The sequence below is a fragment of the Protopterus annectens genome, chromosome 6.part1 (assembly GCF_019279795.1).
Source record: "Protopterus annectens isolate FY-2018-M chromosome 6.part1, PAN1.0, whole genome shotgun sequence".
In the NCBI taxonomy this organism is placed as follows: Eukaryota; Metazoa; Chordata; order Ceratodontiformes; family Protopteridae; genus Protopterus; species Protopterus annectens.
In genome coordinates, this window is record NC_056738.1 from 400,486,684 (window position 1) to 400,506,944 (window position 20,261).

The following is a 20,261-nucleotide window of genomic DNA, read 5'->3' on the forward strand; positions in this document are numbered from 1 at the left end:
CAAGTATTTTTCTTTCCTCTAATTTCTCTCTTAATCTTTTTGTATATGTTCTGTCTGGAAACTCTGAGCTTCTCGCATAATGGTAACAGTACATAATTTCTTTCTTACTTCTAAGATGGCTGCACATTGAGTAACAGCTTAATCCTGGCTCTCTCACTCTGAAAATTGAAACTTTGTGGAGAAAGACAGTGGACCTAGATTTCTGGGTAAGTTTCAGTAACTGACTAGAACGTGCACTGCCTGGATGCCAGAAAAAATGAAATATAAAGGACCTGGAGGAAAATCGGCTACAAAAGGTGAGGAAAAAACACAGACTGGGAGAAGTGCTGAACTTGCTCATTAAGTACAAGTTCCAGACACGACTTCCAGTCACCCACAGGAAAGTATAAAGCAGCTGCACACAGACCTGGTTAAAATAAAACACTGATGGAGTATATCAACACAAACAATAAAAAGCTGGAAAAAATGGAAGAAGCTTTAAGCAGATATTCAGATAAGGTGACAAAACTGCAAAAGTCAGACGTTGAAATGAGGAAAAGGCTGGTTGAATATGAAACTGCATAAAAAGAGATGTTTCAAAAAATAATAGACTTAGAGTACAGAGCATGTAGGGAAAACTTGATATTTTCTGCTGTATCAGAGAAGCTGGAAGGAACAGACTGTTTTAATTTTATGGAAGGACAAGTAAGCAACTGGACTGGTATTCTACAACAGGAATTGTTAATTGAAAGGGCTCATCATGTGTTTGCTCCAAATATGGTTACTAGAAAACAACCTAGACCTTTTAATAGTAAAGATTCAGTCTTGTCGGCAGAAGGAGTTGATTCTGACAAAACTGTGGCAGAAGGACAAAGTACTAAAAGTGAGAGACAGCAGAGTATTTGTGGAGAGTGATTACTCACAGTATACCAGGCAGACGAGTTATAAATATATTCCATTATTTAGGGAATGTCGAGAAGCTGGCATGAAATTCATACTGGTGTACCCAACCATCTTCAAAATATTTTCCCTGGAGGGACAAAATCATTTTTGATGAAGTACATGCTAAGGAAGAAATACAAAGTTTTCTCCAACAAAGTGTGAGCTGTAAAACAGAAGGAGGTTCTGCTTCGTGTCCTTCTGGTGATAAGGACTGCAGAAAGACTGAACACTGTGGCTATCAGTTTAGAAATTTTGTTCCGATTAGAAAGGAAAACTTTAAATTTTGAAGATGTACACAGTTTTGTGTGTTATTATTAAGTTAATAACTTTTAGGGGGTATTGGGGATTTTTTAAGGGCTTTCAATAAAACAAAAAGTTTTGTAAGATGTGACATAGGCTGAAATGGATATGACAAGAAATAACTGTATATAAAAGACCGAGCTGCCAAACAATATATGAATGTAACATAAAAGTTAGAACTACACATTTAACAAAAAAGCAGTTATTCTTAAAATATGGGTACAATAATTATATAAGAAAATGAAGTTTTCTGTAATGTCTTTAAATCCGAATAGTCTCATAGATAAATACCAAAAAAGAAAGAGCAGTGAACTATATTAAAAATGTAGAGTGCAAATAGCAGTGACACAGGAGACACACCTGGGAAGAATGAAACATGTAAGTAGAGAAGGAAAAAAGATAATAATGGCAGATTTGTAATACTATGGGGTTCCTGGCAAGGGAGGAGGATTACACTGTAATCTATTTCTATGCCACCTAAAACTGTTATAATGGAGCTAAAGAACATTCTGGGAAAACTAATCAGCTTTCAGCAAGGAATATTACTTGTAAGTGGGGACTGGAATTTGGTTTACAAAAGTGAAGATGTTTTAGGGGGCCCAGAAGGGAAAATATAATAAAGGAGGGTAGATTTTTGAAGGAATTTATGAAAATGTTTGGCATGGAGGGTGTGAATTAAGTGCAAGGAGTTCAGAGTAAATTTACACATTATTCTGCAAGATACAAAAACTGGGCTAGGCTAGATAGAATTTATATTTCATAGGAGCATGCACACTTAATTGAAGTCTTGAAACGTACCCTATAACTGTTTCAGATCATGCGCCAGTAACAGCTAAATTAAAAACACAAAGTAATGAAATAAAAATGAGACACTGGCGCTTTCCCACCTCTGTTGAAAAATGAGAAGTTTAAGGAATGGGTTTTGGAAATTATTCAGGAGCTATTAGAAAAGATAGATATTTCTTCTGAAAATATAAACTAGGGAGCGGGCTAAAATGAAAGTGGAATTTAAAACTAGGGTGGAAATAAAGGAAAGGGAGATATGGTTAAGAAGTAACAAGAATTAGTTAGAGGGGCTGACAAATGTTACAGTATTGCAAAATAGGGGGAATCCCACAGAACAAGAAGAGGAGCACCTGCAGAATGCTAAACAGAAAGTAAGGGATTACCTTAATAATATGCATGAGTTTAGAAAGATTGCTGTCAAGCAGCTGTTTTTTTTTATTTTTTATTTTTGATAACTCTAGAGCACAAAAACTTTTAGCACAATGTCTGAGGCAACAGAAAGTAGAAAGGGTTGTCACCAAGCCTGGGGAGTCTATAACAAGGAAGAAACAAGAGACTGTAGAAGTATTAGAAGTGTTTTGGAAATTTTATGAAAGTCTATATAAAGCACAGAAATATGGAAATCAAGAAAAGGTAGAAATGCAGAGGTTTAAGGAAGAATTAAATATGCCAAGGTTAGAGGTAGATGAGGCTGAATTACTAACAGTTATGATAGGAGGAGATGAGATAAAAATGGTGATGTATAACCAGTCTACAGGAAAGTCCCCAGGAATAGATGGTATTCCTGTGGAAGGTTTTGTTTAATGGTATTTTAAGAGGAGGAGAAGTACCAGCATCCAGGAAGAAAGTGGTGGTAGCTGCAATATCTAAAGAGGATAAAGATCCGGCAGATCCAGCTTTATACATGCCCATTTCAATACTAAACCATGATTATAAAGTGTTCATGTCTGTAATGGCTACAAAATGGCAAAAGTGATGCCAAAATTGATAAATTTCTGCATTTTACACTGTTTATTGCACTTTAAGTTACTAATTGTTGCAAATTGTTTCTGTAGGCTACACACTAAAGTGCGCTAGCCGATTTACAGCAATTACTGTCTGTTTTTTTCCTTGTCTCTGTAATAAAACAAAAAAAATCTCTTGTTTTCTCGCCTTACTGAACTAGAGTAGTCCAGTTTCAGAGTTGCTGATCCCTGGGCTTTGTTTTTAGTTCCTGTTACTGATCCATTGCCTTATTAGGAAGGAGGGAAGTTTCTTTGCTTACCAGTGGGAGTGGGAAGCACTGTTTGTCTGATTTGGTGAAGTTACAGCCAGAAACTAGTATGCCATTGGTCGAATTCCTAGCTCCCTTCAGCCCCCTGCTATAAAACGAGTTACCACTGTTGCACACAAGAGCAGCGGTTAAACAAGGTTAAACTATTTGGGCCATCTAAATTCCACTCTTCCAATTTTGCCTTAAAACTACCTTCCTCGAGCTGTACTGCTGATCTAACCAGCATATCCTATAACTGAAAAGTTCATCTCTACTTGATTCCCAAGTAGACTATTCTCTATCTGTAAAGCCTAGCACTTACTCCTACAGTACTTGCACCTTGATAAAGCACTCTTATTATAGATAGTACCCCACCAGCCTAAAGCCCACTTCCCCCGGAGTCCTTTGAAAGTCTCTTTATCTACTACTTCTAGTATGTCGAGGGATCAGTTGCTAGTGTCCTCTCCAGCTCAACTGGTGAACCTGGGAATATTGAGGCAATGTTACAACTGCCTCATGTACACAGACAATCCTCTCCTTCTCCCACAAAACACAAATACATGAGATGCAACTATACGGCCAAACTGGAGGCTGAGCTCTCTCAACATAGGACTGGCAAGACCAGACAGGAGGAGAAGGTAACCACACACAATACATACCCAGTCACACATGGTACCATCACAACTTCAAATCATACACATACTCACACAAAGACATACTCGAGGCTCTGATCAAAAATTTACCAAAACAGCAGAGGCCACCAAAGCAGACACCCAAACAACTACCACCTCACGACCCAACACATGCAACACATAGACCACACAGTCAGAGTGTCAAACAGTCACAGCCCTTAAGGCCAAACAAAATGCCAGACACACTTGTCATTGGTGATTCCATAGTCAGACACACTGACGTCCCGCTCACCAGACTGAGTAAAGAGAAGGTCACAGTAAGCTGCCTGTCAGGCGCTAGAATCCGCCACATAACGCAAGCACTCAGGTCTCTCAACAGCAGGTACAAGACTCAGTCATTGTCCACGCTGGTGTCAACGACCTGAGGACTACATGAAAAGGGACATCGAGGAGCTCTCTGATTATGTAGCCCAGGCAGGTATGACCCTGACCTTGAGCAGTATCCTACCTTCACCTAGAATGATGCCACAATACAGTGATAAGATGATCAGCTTTAATAATTGGCTTAAATTCTGGTGTCATTCAAAGGGATCCAATGTCTGTCTGCCTGGGATGACATGCTGGACAAGCCACGCTGACGGCTTGCACCTGTCACCCTGGGCTTCCGGATATTGGCAAAGGCTCTTGCCACCCCATAGTGCCTTTTTAGGCAAGGCTCAAATTCTAAACCTACCACCCTAGAACACCAAAAGGAAAAAAACTAAGGGTAATGCTGCTCAATGCCAGAAGTCTCAATCTCAAGATGCACGCACGAGGCCCTTCTCAATATGGAGAACATCGATGTCTGTGCTGTGACAGAAACCTGGTTCAAGGCTCCTGAGCGCACCCCAGCACTAACAGGTTTCACCTCATATCATGCGCCCCAAAATCCGGACAACACCAAGAAAGGAGGGGTGTCCATATTCATAAAGGACACCCACACCTCAAGGTTGGTGGCAACGCATGATGCATCGGAGACCATCCAGGTGCAATTAACCATAGGCAAGACTGCTCTGCAATTTGTAGCATGTTACAGGCCACCCTCTCAAACTCAGGAACCTCACATGGCCTTCCTGAAAACATTGGAGGGGATAAATGTATCTCCAAACACCATCATACTAGGTGACTTTAACTACCCTAATATAGACTGGGAACACTACTCAAGCCCGAACACTCTAACCCAAAGATTCCTGGAGTTCATAAACTCAAATGCCATGGAACAACTAGTCACCATCCCCACAAGAGGAGAAAACATACTTGATCTCATCATCACGAACATGGGATCAAAATGTTCAACACCGAAGTATACCCCTCACTGGTGAGATCAGATCATAAACTAATCTCTGGAGGTCCTCATCCCGCCCCACCTGAAACAAAAAGACCACAGTGAAAAACTTCTCAAAAGCCGATTTCACACTTCTAAAAACTAGTGTGGTCTCCTTTAAGGCCCCTGAGCCAGTGGTAAACATTACTCAAACCGCTGAATCACTTACAAATGCCTTCTACCAGCACCTACAGGACTGCATGGATCAGGCAATCCCAAACAAAACTAAGACTCTCTGTACCAAAGGCAAGCTGCCCAGTCTGGTGGACCCCAGCCATAAACAAGCTCTACAACAAAAGGAGGAAGCTACTACAAGATAGAGCAAAATCCTTGAAAGGTAAGACACCTTTGATCATTATAAGTAAAAACTAAGAGCTCTCATAAAATCATCCAAGGCAAATTTTGAGAGAAAAATCGCCAAGGACTCTAAAGAGAATCATAAGGCCTTCTTTAGCTATGTTAGAAACCTAGGAGGAAACTCCCAGATATGCTCAGAATTAGTTCAAAATGATGTGAAAATTACTGAACCTACACACATTGCCAACATACTGGCTGACAGGTTCAGTGCAAACTTCTCCCCTCCCCAAAAGGAGAGATATCTATTCCAGAGGATTGTAGCCCCCAAACATCTCCAACGCCCAGGTGAGAACTGCCCTCACTAAGGCAAAAACACAGCATCCATGGGACCGGATGGTGTCCCCGGCTGTGTGCTTCATGAACTCAATGAGGAATTAAACCCACAGTTAGGACAGCTGTTTAATCGTAGCCTCACCTCAGGATACGTTACCCAAGGAGTGGCGACTGTGGTCCCACTTCATAAGGGCGGTGCCTCCACAGACCCTGGAAATTACCGCCCCATTAGCTTGACAAGCCTTATCTGCAAAGCCATGGAGAGGATCATAATGGAACTCATAAATAAAGACATAGGGAACTTGCAGACTTTGGATCCAACTCAGTTTGGCTTTGTCAAAGGCAGATCCTGCCTCTTAAACTTGGTTGACTTTTTCGAGACAGTCACCAAGGCCATTGATGAGGAAAGGCAGTCCATACAGCCTACCTCGACCTGGCAAAGGCCTTCACACAATACCCCACTCAGGTATCATCGAAAAACTCATCAGCTTGAATGTAAACCCATACATCACAAGATGGGTTGCAAACTGGCTAAGTGACAGAACCCACAGGGTCAGAGTTGCTGGAGCCATGTCAGACTCAAAGCCTGTCACAAGTGGTGTCCCACAGGGCTCAGTCCTGGGTCCACTCTTGTTCGCATCTACTTTTCTGAAGTACAAGCAAACACAGGAGGGTTATGGCTGACAAAGTTTGCAGATGACTGCAAACTGGGCCATAGTCGAAAACACATCTGACACAGATATCCTCCAGAAGGGCCTCACAGAAATGGATAACTGGTGCCAGAGCCATGGCCTGAAGTTAAACGCCAAAAATGCATAGTCATACCCTTTGGGAAAAACAAGGCTACCCCTAGCTACCATATAGGTGGCAATCCACTGAGCACAGAAAAAGTCATCAGAGATCTGGGGACCCAGGTTGACAGTAGCCTTCGCTTGACACTCATGTTGCTAAAGTAGTTAGGAAAACCTTCTATATCACCCACCTGATCATGAAGGGATTCACATCTAGATCAAGGGAGGTCATCGTCCCCTGTACTCATCACTTATTAGACCTATGATTGAGTACAATGCCCGTTCGAATGTATCTGACCAGACACCTGCTGCAGCTTGAAAGGCCCCAAAGTTCCTCACCAAAAGGATAAAGGGTCTCAAAATATGTCTTATGCTGCCCGACTGCAAGAACTCCAGCTCTATTCAGTCTCATACCGCTTGCTCAGAGGTGACCTGTGCCTGACATATAAGGCCATGTCAAACCCAGATTTGATGAATATGCTTCACCTCAAAAATCTAGATCCCTCAGAACCACAAGGGCGGAGACTTAAACCTTGACACGGTTATAAATAGAACGTGCTGGAGGGACAGATTCATCACCCAGAGACTCCTATGCTGTGGAACAAAACCCCGGTACATGTGAGGCAGAGCCCCCCTCTGGTCTTGTTCAAGAGGAATCTTGACCAATGGATGGGAGATTGCAGATATACCCCAGGGATTACTTCAGCGTCACTGCTTGACAGAGGCACAGCAAAATGATAGGCATAGTTTTTATTCAAACTAAAGGGGTGGCGAAAGCCACATAACTATGGGCTAGGCTTATAAATGCCCTTGGGCAGATAGCCTAGTATGAACCTATGAACCTATGAACCTAAATATGGATCAGTGTGATTTTGTGGAAGGGAGGCAAGCATTTGACAGCATTAAGAGAACAGTAAAGGTCCAGAGGGAAACGGAACATAAGAAAATATCACTGTTTTTGTTGTGTCTTGTTACAGCAAAAGCATTTGACAGAGTAAGGTGGGATTTTATGAGCAGAGCAGCGGAAGCATTTTATTCCCTGATAAAATTTTAAGGTTAATTTGTAGGATATATGAGAGATCGGAGGTGAAATGTGAAGTGGATGGGGTGCTCTCTAATAATCTCTATTTACGCAGAGGAACAAAGTAGGGGTGTCCTCCCTCCCTTTTATTTGCATTATGTTTAGAACCATTGGCAAAGAAAATAAGGGACTCAGAACTTCAAGGATATAATTGGTATGGTAGTCAAGAAAAGCTGGCTGCAAAACCAGAAAAGGACATTACAGTGTTGTGGAACATATTGAGACCTTTTTGGGATACAGAATTAATGAAGCTAAAACAAAAGCAATAATAAGTTATGGACCCGTACATTAATTGATGCACAATATCTTTACTTATGGCAAACTGATAAAATTACGTATTTAGGAGTATGGATTAAAAATACCAGTGTGGCAGCTAAGGATATGTGAAAAGAGACTAAACAAAGGATAATACAAAAACTGAAAAAATGGAAGCTCTGGTATTTGGATATTGATAGTACAACACAAGCAGTTAAAATATTTTTAGTCCCTTTGGTCGTATACACAGGTCAGGCATATTTTTCTCAACCACAGGAGAAGCTGTGGATAATTAATAGAGCTGAAGGATTTTATCTGGGAGGGGAAGACTGCAAGGGGCAAGTGGGATAACCTTATTCTTCTAATAGAACAGGGCAGATTGGGATTACCCAAGTTGATGGGGTATTTCAGAGAAACACAGTTAAGGCTGCTATACGTAGCACAAGTAGAAACTGTAATTCAAAGTGGAAAGAGATGATGAAAAAGGGGGGAAGCTCAAGTAACAGGGAGAGACTGGGATTTTGGATGCAGACCTTTAAGGAGAACAACAATAACCATACAGAATATTATATTCATAAAGTATCAGAAGGTATTCTAAGAACTAAGCCAACATGGGAGTGGAGAAAGGAGATTCTGCTGATAGGGATGACTGCAATTAGGTATACACACAATAGGCAAGAGGGGGCAAAAGAATATATTGGAGAAAACTGGCAAAGGAACCAAACTATTGGGAGCAAATTACTAGAGAGGGAAAGGTAATAGAATGAGAAGACGCCAACAATTTATTTGGACTGCAGGTTAGAGACTGTCTTCCTTATCAAGGATTGATATCAGAGTATAGGCAAAGAGAAATAAATAGGGGGTCCTAAATGAAAGACGAGCACAGTAGAGGTTTTAGTAGAATCTAAAACAGAAGTTGCCATTAAGAAAGGAATAATTAACTCCAAAGAATTTTTCCTCAGGTAGACAGCAAATGTAGAGGTGTGACTGAGAAGAAAGAGGTAACTGGGAACATATTTTCTGAGTGTGTAATGAGTTGGCCAATTTTAAAGGTTCCCTACAGACTGCTCTGTTGGAGATGCTAGGTAAGCAAATTGGAATAACCAGGGAAATAATTTTTTGAGCTATGATACACAATCAGAATTACCTAGGCATAGTAAGCCTTACTGAGTCTAATGATGGCTGTAAAAAAAAAAACAATTACTAGAAAATGAAATCAAAGTCTAAACCAACTTTACTAGAAGTAGCAAAGATAGTAACAGAGATAAAACAACTGGAACTGGGATCTTTAGAAAAGAGTAGGAAAAAAATACATAGGAAAAAATAAGAAATGTGGGATCAATACATGCAGAGGAGGAGCAAGGTTTTAGAAAAAGGCAGGATGTGAATGAACTATGTAATGGTTGACTGACAATGACTGGATGTATTAAAAGTGATTTATAATGTTTGCAGCTACCGTTGTGTTGGCACGGTTTATAATGTATAATGTTTGCTACTGTGATTGTCTCTCTCTGGTTTATTTTCATTTATACAAGTGTGAAATTGCCTATGTCATACATGATAATTTAATAAAGATGTTTCTTTGAAAAAAAAAAAAACATAATTTCTTATCTTCAGTAGTCCACTTTATCGTCTTTATGGCTCTTTTTTAGCCTATCAGTTTTTGTGTACTACTACTTCCTTCTACAGCGGGGGGTGGGGGGGGGGCATCCTCCCCCTAGGCCTGGCATATCCCCATTGTGGGAACATTTCCGTGTCTTGAGGATTTTACACACTCATTTTTTCCAGTCCTGGCACCAATGCACCTACCAAGATTGGGCACTTTTTTATCCTTCGTCTTGTGCACCCCAGCTTTCTTTTTTATTTTTTAACCTACTTCCGTCCATGATATATGCTATATAAATTCAGTCTATATAGGGTCTATATTATATCATCGAACGCTTAAAAAAGCGAACGCTGATTGATCGACCTAATTTAAGCGAAAGCTTACAATCTCGAACTGTCAGATCAGCTGATCCAAAACACATACACACAACACAAGCACAGGAAACCAAAATGAAGAGCTGGAACACGATGAGAGAAAGCTTAAAATAAACAGATGATTTTATTAAATCCAAATACAACGTAAGCGCTTTCGGCCAGAGCAATCTCCAGCCTTCATCAGACAAACAACATGGGAGTGTGTGTTCAAACTATAAATAATGTTAAACAAATTACTATACCAATCAACATGAAGTGCATTTCTACAAAGCTATTACCATGGAAACATTTTTTCTTATGTTTTTATATTTGTTTTAAGAACATGGTACTGACCATTTTTTTACAAATGCATTTCTGTTTTAATGTTTCCATGGTAATAGCTTTGTAGAAATGCACTTCATGTTGATTGGTATAGTAATTTGTTTAACATTATTTATAGTTTGAACACACACTCCCATGTTGTTTGTCTGATGAAGGCTGGAGATTGCTCTGGCCGAAAGCGCTTACGTTGTATTTGGATTTAATAAAATCATCTGTTTATTTTAAGCTTTCTCTCATCGTGTTCCAGCTCTTCATTTTGGTTTCCTGAGGATTTTACTGGTTTTTCGTGTGTACACAACACAAGCACACCAAACAAACAGAAATCCACACACATAACACCTAAAATCTGATACCTAACCCTACACTAAACTATGCACACACCACTAACTACCCACTTACCTTAACCCAAACCCAAACCCTAAGGTCCGTCACTATTGCACACTCACCTCACTCTCTCCCTAACCCTAAGGTCCGTCACTATCGCACACTCACCTCACTCTCTCCCTAACCCTAACTCACTTAAATCCGCCCTAACCCTCATGTCCACTCAATCGCACACACACCTAACCCGAGCCCTAACCCTAACTCACCTAAATCACCCTAACACTCACATCCACACAATCGCACACTTACCTGAATCCGACCAGTAACTTTCCACCATAACGCTGAAAATACCGAAGCAACAGAAACGGACAACCGAATTCTTTCCCTAGGAAAACAATTGAGTTTCTGCTGCTTCGATATTTTGCAGTTTTGCGAAAATAAGTTCGATCAATCAGCGTTCGAGGATATAATATAGACCCTCTATATATCAGTGTTGTCTTGGTGAGATTTTGTGAAAAACAAGGTCCACCTTGTAAAGGTACTCACCAAGACATGAGGATGAATTAATTTCCAACAATGCTACTCTCTTTTGCTTGCTGATTTATCGTCTCTCCATTAGGATCCTTCATTAGTTACATTTGTTGCAGTGTATATTTATAGATGTCCATCCGTGTCACAGTTGCAGTATTCATTAGATAAGGGATCTCCCAAGGATAGTTCAAGGTCTAGCCAGTATTCCAAAGCCTTTAAGTCCTATAGGCACCATACATCACACACATGCTCCCCACGTAAGGCATAGAGCATAAAGGTGAGGTACAAACTCAAACACTCAGCAATTCTTTGTGCCAGTCCAAACACTATTCTTGAACGTTTGTCTGAACACCCTTCTGCTGTGATGGATACCAAGTCACTTTCAAGATAAGTGCCCTTTTGAGGTTTCTTCTCTCAATTTTTCAGTTTTTGTCTGCTATCTGTGTTCAAAGACCATCACAACCAGGGTCTTTTTTTTTTTTTTTTTTTTTTTGCTTAGGTGCTTCCCACAGCCATGCATAGTGCTCTGTCTGTGAAATGTGTGTGCCTAACATCCTGCATAGTCAGTTATCCTCCTTATCTGTATATTTTGTGAACCATCGACTTAAGCTGTTGGTATCATGGTGTTATAGTGGAATCTTCCCATCCCAAGGGCCAGCCATCTGCCAAGAAGGGCAGAAAGATCAGGCTTGATCCAGTTGTTGCCCAGCCTCCCCAGATTTCTTTCTAGAAGCTAGTAAAACCCCTGAAGACTGGCCGGTGTTTGGTTCAGATTCCTCTGCCATGACACCATCAGAGGCTGGCATTGATCCGAAGTCTCATATGTCCTTGGAGGATTTTCCAGTGGCTGCACCTGACTTTGAGGAAGAATCTCAGCTGATTATATCAAAGGGGATTCCTCAGATTTTAGTGAGGGAGAAGATACCTGCTACCATTATTGAATTTCCCCAAGGGTCTGAACCTCCAAGGGTGGTTAGGGCAGACTTCCCATTCAACAAAAAACAGAAAACTAAGAATATTTCTCCTGTTGCTAAAGATCCCCAGTGTGAATGGCAGGATTTTATTCAGGGGTTATTAATGCTTGGATGGCCCTAAAGCCTCCTCAAGGGGTATCGGTCCCTGCCCCCTCCCTGATCTTCCACTCCTGTTAAGAAGTCTAGGTAATTGTATTCCTCAGATGAGGATTTTGATTCCTGGGAGAAATCCCTTACTTAGTCTTGTCAAATTCCTTCCCCCTTTAGACTGTGGTGCAGAGGAAGAGGATTCTTTGAGTCCAAATTCCTCTTTGGAAGAGTTATCTTTTGAGAATACTATCACTAACGTGGAGTATTTTAAGTGGGATTGCTCCCAGGTTTTTGACTTCGAAAATAGGTATTATGAGCTTCTTCAAATGGAGTCTCCCTAGCCATCTGCTTTTCCTTCTGTTTTGGTGGCCCTTTTGGACATCTTTACACCTGCCTCTGTAGCTCCTGATTCTCTGCCTCCAGGAAACCTGACAGGTTCTACAAGATGCCTGAGGATTGCATATTTTTGTATAAATGTCCTTCTGCTGATCCTTCAAGAGTTTTCCTCTGATAAACCTTCTAAACTGTTGCCATCTACTAGGCCCTTTCCTTCAGATAAGGACAGTCGAGCCATGGAAAGATTGTGTAATAAAGTATATACTGCTGCCACCCTGTCTTTTAGAGCTAATTACCAGACATGTTTTGGCTGTTGTTTCCCAGGTGTCTGTCCTTCCTGGTTCTGATAGGGAGACTACTACTCTTCCCTGTTTGGGTCCACTTCCCAGATTGCCCATCATTCTATAAAATGCAGCCATGGTGCTGCTGATGCCCCTTCTAGGGCTGCAGCCTTTGAGTCCATAATGAGGCATTATTCTTGCCGACGTCTTCAGACTTTTTATCTAATGATATTAAAACCAAGCTTTTGGATGCCCTTCTGGATAACAATAATCTTTTTGGGACAGCTGCTGCTGACCTGTCTAAGACCCTCCAGGATGAGGGTAAGACCTTGCAGGAATTCAATCATATTTTTGTCTCCCCTGTCACCAAATTCCAGAGGAAGTACACTTCTAAGTCTGCCTTTTTTCATAGATAGATTTGCCCTCCTCTTAAAAGTAAGAAGGGTTCCTCCTGCTAAGTCCAGTCAGACTCCTACTTGTCAGAAGCCTTCTTTTCAGGACAAGCTGTCTTCATTTAATATTTGGCATTCCCTACCCCATCAGCCAGGTCTCCTTGTCTCTTGCCTTTCTGTATTTCTTCCAAGTTGACATTGGATCACTTGAGACTCCCAGTTGCAGTCTAATGTCAGTCAGGGGTATCTTATTGTTTGGAAATCCCTTCCTCCCTTTTCAGGCATTCCTCAACCTGTAGAACAGTTTCCTCTTTTTCCAGAGGTTCTACAATCCCTTTTGGATCAGGGCAGCATTCTGCTCATTCCATTCACCCAGCTGGGAAAGGGGTTTTACTCCAGTATGTTTTTTGGCTCCTTGTAAGAGGGTGCTTTGAGACCAATTCTGGACCTTTCTCTGTTCAGTATCTTTCTGAAGGTTCATTCTTTCTGGATAGTCTCTTCAGACCGTGTTTCCTCTTCTTCTGCCCCAGATATTCTTCTTGGTTTCTCTAAGCCTCATGGATGCATACCCTCACATCTCCACTCACCCTCCATTCAAGAAATTTTTATGTTTCTGTGTTTCTTCTATGCATTTTTAGTTCTCTGCTTTACCCTTTGGCCTTTGCACTGCCCCAAGGGTATTCACCAAATGCATTGTTCCTATCATTGCTTTTTGCAGGCTGTAGGGGAAACATATTTTTCCCTATCTAAACAACCTGCTCATTCAAGCTCCATCTCCCAGCAGTCTGTTGCAGGAGCTCCAGTTTACCATTTGTCTTTTACATAGTCTGTGGTTCAACATAAACCTCAAGAAATCAGTTCTGATGCCTTTGCAGGATCATGTTTTCCACAAGTGCAGGCTTCAGACCATTTCATTGCTGGCATGTCTCCCTGCTCGCAAAGTTCTGTATCTGACCACCTTTTTCCAGTCGCTTCTTCCTCTGTTCTGTCTGACAGCCAGGGAATTTCTAAGGGTTCTGTGATTTATGGCTTCCACTGTACCTGTGCTCCCTCTCACTAGGCTCCATATGAGGAAATTTCAGTGGTACCTCAAATCAGTGTAGCTCCAACACTGCCACCTCCTGAAATTTCCTGATTCTTTTCTTCCTTGTCATAAACTCTAACTTCAGTGGTGAACTCAACTCTTTCAATCCAGGTCTTCCCTTTCAGGCTCAGATTCCTTCTCAGGAGCTGCTCATGGATCCTCAAATTTAGGTTAGGGAGCTTATTGCAGCCCCCTAAAAGTTTAGGGTCTCTGGCTTCCTCATTAGGGTTCAGACCGTATCAACATAAGAGATGAGAGCATCTTCTGGCTCTGCAAGCTTTTCCCTTTTCCATCCAGGCCCACTCAAAGTCTTCACAGACAATACCACTGTGATGTGGTATGTCAACATGCAAGGTGGTACAAGGTCCTCCTTTGCAGGCTACCTCTTCAGGTCTGAGATCTAGCTATCAAGTGTCAAGTGACTCTTCAAGCAGTTTACATTCCTGCAGAGCACAGTCTAGTGACAGACTGAGCAGGTCCAGTACACAGGCTCACAAATGGATGCTTCACAGAGATGTGTTCCTGAACATAGTCCACTGGTGAAGTATTCCTCAGGTAGATCTTTTTACCTCCCCCGAGCAAACAACTTCCTCTATTCTGTTCCAGAATTCTAAGTCCCCTGACTTGGAAAGTGGATGCCCTGTCTTTTCCTTGGAAGGGAATGCTTCTGTATGCCTTACCCCTTCCTCTGTTGTCATGAGTTTTGCATAAGATCTGGCAGGATTCTCCCAAAATCTTGCTGGTAACTCCCTTTTGGCACAAACAGCATTATTTCCCCTTCTTTCTCACTTGACCAGGTGTACTCATCACAAGTTACCTCGCCAGGTGGATCTTCTCCCACAAGACAAAGGATCCCTTATCCATTCTTACCCGTTTACTTTTTAAATGACACTGTGGGTGATAGGGTTTTGATTCCTTTTAGGCACCTCTTTTCTGAGGATGTGCTCTGCATTCTGCAGGAGGCCGGGAACCCACTACCAGAAAATTACATATGTCCAAATGAAAAAGATTTTCTGTCTGGTGCCTATCTCACCACCAGAATCCCCTTTCTTTGGAGGTTCCTCTGGTTCTGTCTTCTTTGCATGATATGCACCATGCTGGGTTTGCATATTCTTTAGTTAAAGCTCACATATCAGCAAATTCTGCTTGATTGCCCTTGAATTCTCCTCTGGCCTCTTGGTTTGGGTCAAGCAATTTCTTAAGGGTGTTCTCCTTATCAGGTCTCCCAGAAAACTTATTCCCCCTTCTTGGGACCTCAGTTTTGTTCTTGAAAAATTGACTCGGGCTCCTTTTGAGCCTGTTTTTTCAGCATCCTTGCAACATTGTACTTGGAAAGCTGTTTTTCCTTTGGCTCTCACTTCAGCCATGAGAGTGCCTGAGCTTTAGCCTGTCATGGCTATTCCTCCTCTTTTTTTTTTTTTTTTACAGAGAGGGGGTGTCTTTTCAAACTAATCCTTCTTTTATGCCCAAGGTGGTGTTTCTCTTCGAACTAATCCTTTTATGCCCAAGTCCTTTTTATGCCCAAGGTGGTCAATGAGTTGTCCCTTAATCAGTCTATTTACCTTACTTCTCTACAGTCTGCCAATGAGAAGGTTCTTCACATCTTGGATCTGCATAGACAGCTCAGGTATTATTTAGATAAAACAAAAGTATTTCACAAGTCTGTGCAGCTTTTTGTTTTTTTCATCACAGGACTTTGAGTTTGGCAGTTTCTAAGCAAACCATCTTCTCCTGGATTTCTAAAGCCATTTTTTTTTGTTATTCTGTTCATGGCAAATATCTTTCATTGTCAGTAAAGGCACTTTTTACTAGGGTGATTGCCTCCCGTGGTGCCTTTTTCGAGTGTTTAGACACTAATTCCATCCTTGAGACTACTGCTTGATTCTCTGTTCATACTTTCACTAAGCATTACAAATTGGATGTTATTTCCAGGACCAGGGGGCAGTTCTTGCCATGGCTATTGTGCATGGGTTTGTAGAGGGGTATTCTATGCCTTCCTCCTCCCCCCAGGCTTCTTCTTAAGCTCTTGTACTTTCTCTTATGTAAAGAATACTGCAACAGTGTTATGGAAGGACATAGTACAGTTGTTTATGCCTTATGTGGGAGCATATGTATGATCTATGGCACCTATAAGACCTAAAGGCTTTGGCATACTGGACGGGCGTTGGGTATCCTTGGTAGGAAATCTCTTATGTAAAGAATACTGCAACATTGAAAAGAAGGACATCTACTGTAATGGTAAGATTTTACACAACTGTACTTTTTCATCTGAGCTGTAATGTAGTATATATGCAGATGAGTTAAAAATGGATAAACTGATTGCAAATGTTACATATAGGGCATGTCTGCAAAAGAACTTGACTAAGTTGACCATTTGAGTACAGGTGGATGACATGCTGATAAATGCATCAAAAACTAAGCATATAAGATTTGGGAGACATAGACTGAAAGGTGAGTATTTAGTACATCACACAGCGATTGAAGCCATAGTTCACTTAAGGACCTGGGTATATGGATTGATCCAGCTTTAATTTTTTTCAGTAGTGTCAACCAATAGATTAATGATAGTTCTAGAACTATAGGTTGTATGAAAAATTCATAAAGTCTAGGAAATCAGAAAATATGAAATTGTTGTTGATTTTTGGGGGATAAACTCTTGTCTGGGCTTGTAAGGGCCCCAGGGCCATTAGCCTGGTAACCTCCTATGATCCTATGGTTACATTAGACTCAAACTTGAGTATGGAATAAGAGTATGGAAACTTTATAAAAAAACAAGCATGGGTATATTGGAAAAAGTGCATGGGAAATATACCAAGTGCATCCATGAGTATGAAATTTTAAGTTATGAAAGATTTAAAATACACAAACTTGTACAGTGTATCATAGACCTTATTCAGGTGTATAGGATATTTACAGACAGCTACCTCTTGGAATGTTTAGGGTTTTCAAAAAAATAGTAGAGAATCATCTGACAACCTATGTAGAAGATTATATAGGAATGAGAGGGGTGCTAATTGGTTATCTGAGACAGAGGCTGGTGCATGGAATAGACTATTAAATTACATTAAAAACACGCATTAGTAGAGTTATTTTTAAGAACAATCTGCACACTCATTATGGGAGTGTTTTGGTATATTAGCAGGCTCGAAGGGCATTATTGCCCTTGCCTGAAGTGTGTGTGTTTGTGTGTGTGTGTGTGTGTGTGTGTGTGTGTGTGTGTGTGTGTGTGTGTGTGTGTGTGTGTGTGTGTGTGTGTGTGTGTGTGTTTGTGTGTATGTTACAAAAACCTTGCTGTACATTTCAGGACTGTATTGGAATGTCCCTCCCGATATATATATATATGCAGTGAAAGCCAAATACCCACTCCACTATATTATGCATTGCATTTGCTGCATTATAGGCAGTTTCTGCATTGTATACAGGTTGTGGATGAGGATCATCAACCAGGGCTCTTGGGCCTATCCTGCAGTACACAACAAACAGCATATTGTATGCGGCGTGCTCCCTGCTTGCATGGTACCTGTATGTATAGACCTTTCTGTCTAACTTGTGTTTGCCCCTAGCAAGTAGATGATCCTGTGGGAAATGCTCTTGCAGGGACCTTTGTTATAGCTAAAATATGAGCCAAGTTTGAGAACCATGGGAACTGCCCAGGTGGTGTACAGGCATATTATAATTATTGTCCTGACCATTACAGACCACCTGGTGTTTAGGGAGTGGCAGACCTTGTTGATGTATCACATTCCTTTTGGACTAGGTGATGTCTTGTAGGCAGTGTGTAAATACAATCAGTGGCTCTGGTACCTCTGGGAAAAAATGCAGTGCCATAAAATGATGACATTGTGATTTTTTTTTTCCCCCTCTGCATTCCTGGGAAACCAGATGTGCTCCTGTACATGCCACAGCGTAATGTTGAGGAACTAATGTAGGATTTGCAAGGCTGAGAACTGCAGTATGTCTAACTTGTCTCCAGTAGGTCACAGAAAGGTCTTTGTAATTAAGATGTTTAAAACTACACATACCCAAGTATTCACAAGAATGGGTGTAAAGTACATCCTCCTTGATTCTACTTGTCATTGCCTCAGTTTCCCTGTCCACAATCTGCTCATCACTCATTGCCTGTACCTCCTCCATTATCTGGATAGCAGTGTTGTACAACATTGTGGGCCAGTTCTCAATGAATAAGGAACAAATCTGGAAATAACCAGGGACAATCAAGGGTACTTTTAAAATATTAGCACCATTAACTTAAGATAATTACAGAATAATGGATTGTGAATTAATATACATTTTCTGAAGTAAAAGAAGTCTGTAACTCTAATTATTGTCATTATTTATCAAATGTAATTCACCACTTTTTCTCCAAAAGTCACCAGTTGTAGGAGGGATTGAGCGAGAGAGACAGATAAAACTGGATTCAAAATTTGAGAGACTGGTTCTGAGGGCAGCTGTTAAAACATGCTGCTGTGCTACACAATCTGCTCCTGTATGCTTCCCTCATGTGCATCACAATTCTTGATGTAAAAAATAGGTATGTGCTGTGGAACAGATGGCCTCTTTTATGGGCTTCATCATTTGCGTGCACCATATAACTCACGTGAGTGGAGTTCTTCATTTCACTGTCCTTATACATTCAGCATGGGCTACTAAATGCTTATTTGCATGGTTTCCAGATTTAGTTGTCATTGCTGTATACTGTAATGCTTTGTACAAGGTTGTGAGTCTGTGCCTTACCCTACAGTGTGCATTTTTTGGAAGGTTAGTGCAGAGATGTAAGACTATATGCTGCTTAGACATACTACTGCTACTTGACCTACACCCTATAGCAGTCTTTGGTTTGATTCCAATAGTCTCCATTTACCTGGTATTTGACTCTAATCAAGTCACTTTGCCAGGCATTACTCCTGGATCTCTCTTGAAAAGGGACTGCACATCCAGTGGGTTTACCCATTTAATAAATATAATTATTATTTTGAGCCTTGCATGTTCACACTGTCTGTGAGTCGCCACCTCTGTGTATTGCCCCCTCCCTGTGTTATAGTGCTGCACAGTGCTCTAAACATTTATGAATCTTAGTCTGTTTGCAATTTTATTTTTTTTAATAACTGGTCATATTCTTTTACTGTAGATGAACCGTTATATAGTTTACTTGATAATGAATCTGCCTTTTAATGGCCTAAGAACACTGCTGTACTACTACACAGTGGGGGATGGGTTTACCCCACTGAAGAGTGACAGTCTGATCTGTTGCTAAGATTATTTGAAATTTTAGTTGCTGTGTAAGTCATCCCAGTATTATTGTAAGTAAACTTCACTGTGATTTTTCTGCTCATTGAAAGTATGTGTACTATGGGGGGATTAAGAATTTTGGTATGCTACTTCTTAGTAGGAGTGGTACATGACTTGAAAGGTCATGAAAGGTCTCTGATTTGCCTTAGTCAGTTATATAGCAAAAAGTACTCATATGTAGCAGAGTTGCCAGTGGCCTAAAGGGATAAAGTCCTGACTACTGGCCAGGCCAGTTTAGTTCGACTAGAGGCTGGGGTACTTGACCGTGCTGGCAGGGAGGATGAACAGACCCAGTCTGGGGGGAAAGCAGAGCTGGCTGCAGACACTACCACAATCTTTCAGAGGAAGGGCAACAATTCAGAGGATATCAAGAGGCTAGGAGTTAGGCTTATGTAGCCACCAGTGGGTGGTAGTGCACACTGACATGGGTGGGGTACAGACTAGGCCAAAGCGGTGATATGGCTTGCTAGTCCTCCTGCCAAGGAGATTGGGTTAGGCTAAACAAAAAACATTTCTCATTGCTGGGATGCTGGCAAGAGTACATAATTCTCATGACTGTCTTGAGTGGCAGCACCTCCATCCCCACCAGACAGCTCTTGCCTCAGCTGTGTGTGAAATCCCCTAAGTAGAGGAACCAGTGGGCACTGT

General features: G+C 41.2%; 1 protein-coding gene across 1 annotated transcript in view; it reads left to right on the forward strand.

The window, feature by feature from the left end:
* Window positions 1-20,261, forward strand: part of ZFPL1 (zinc finger protein like 1) — a 630,942-nt gene that overhangs the window by 554,142 nt on the left and 56,539 nt on the right. The gene's annotated exons all lie outside the window — the stretch shown is intronic.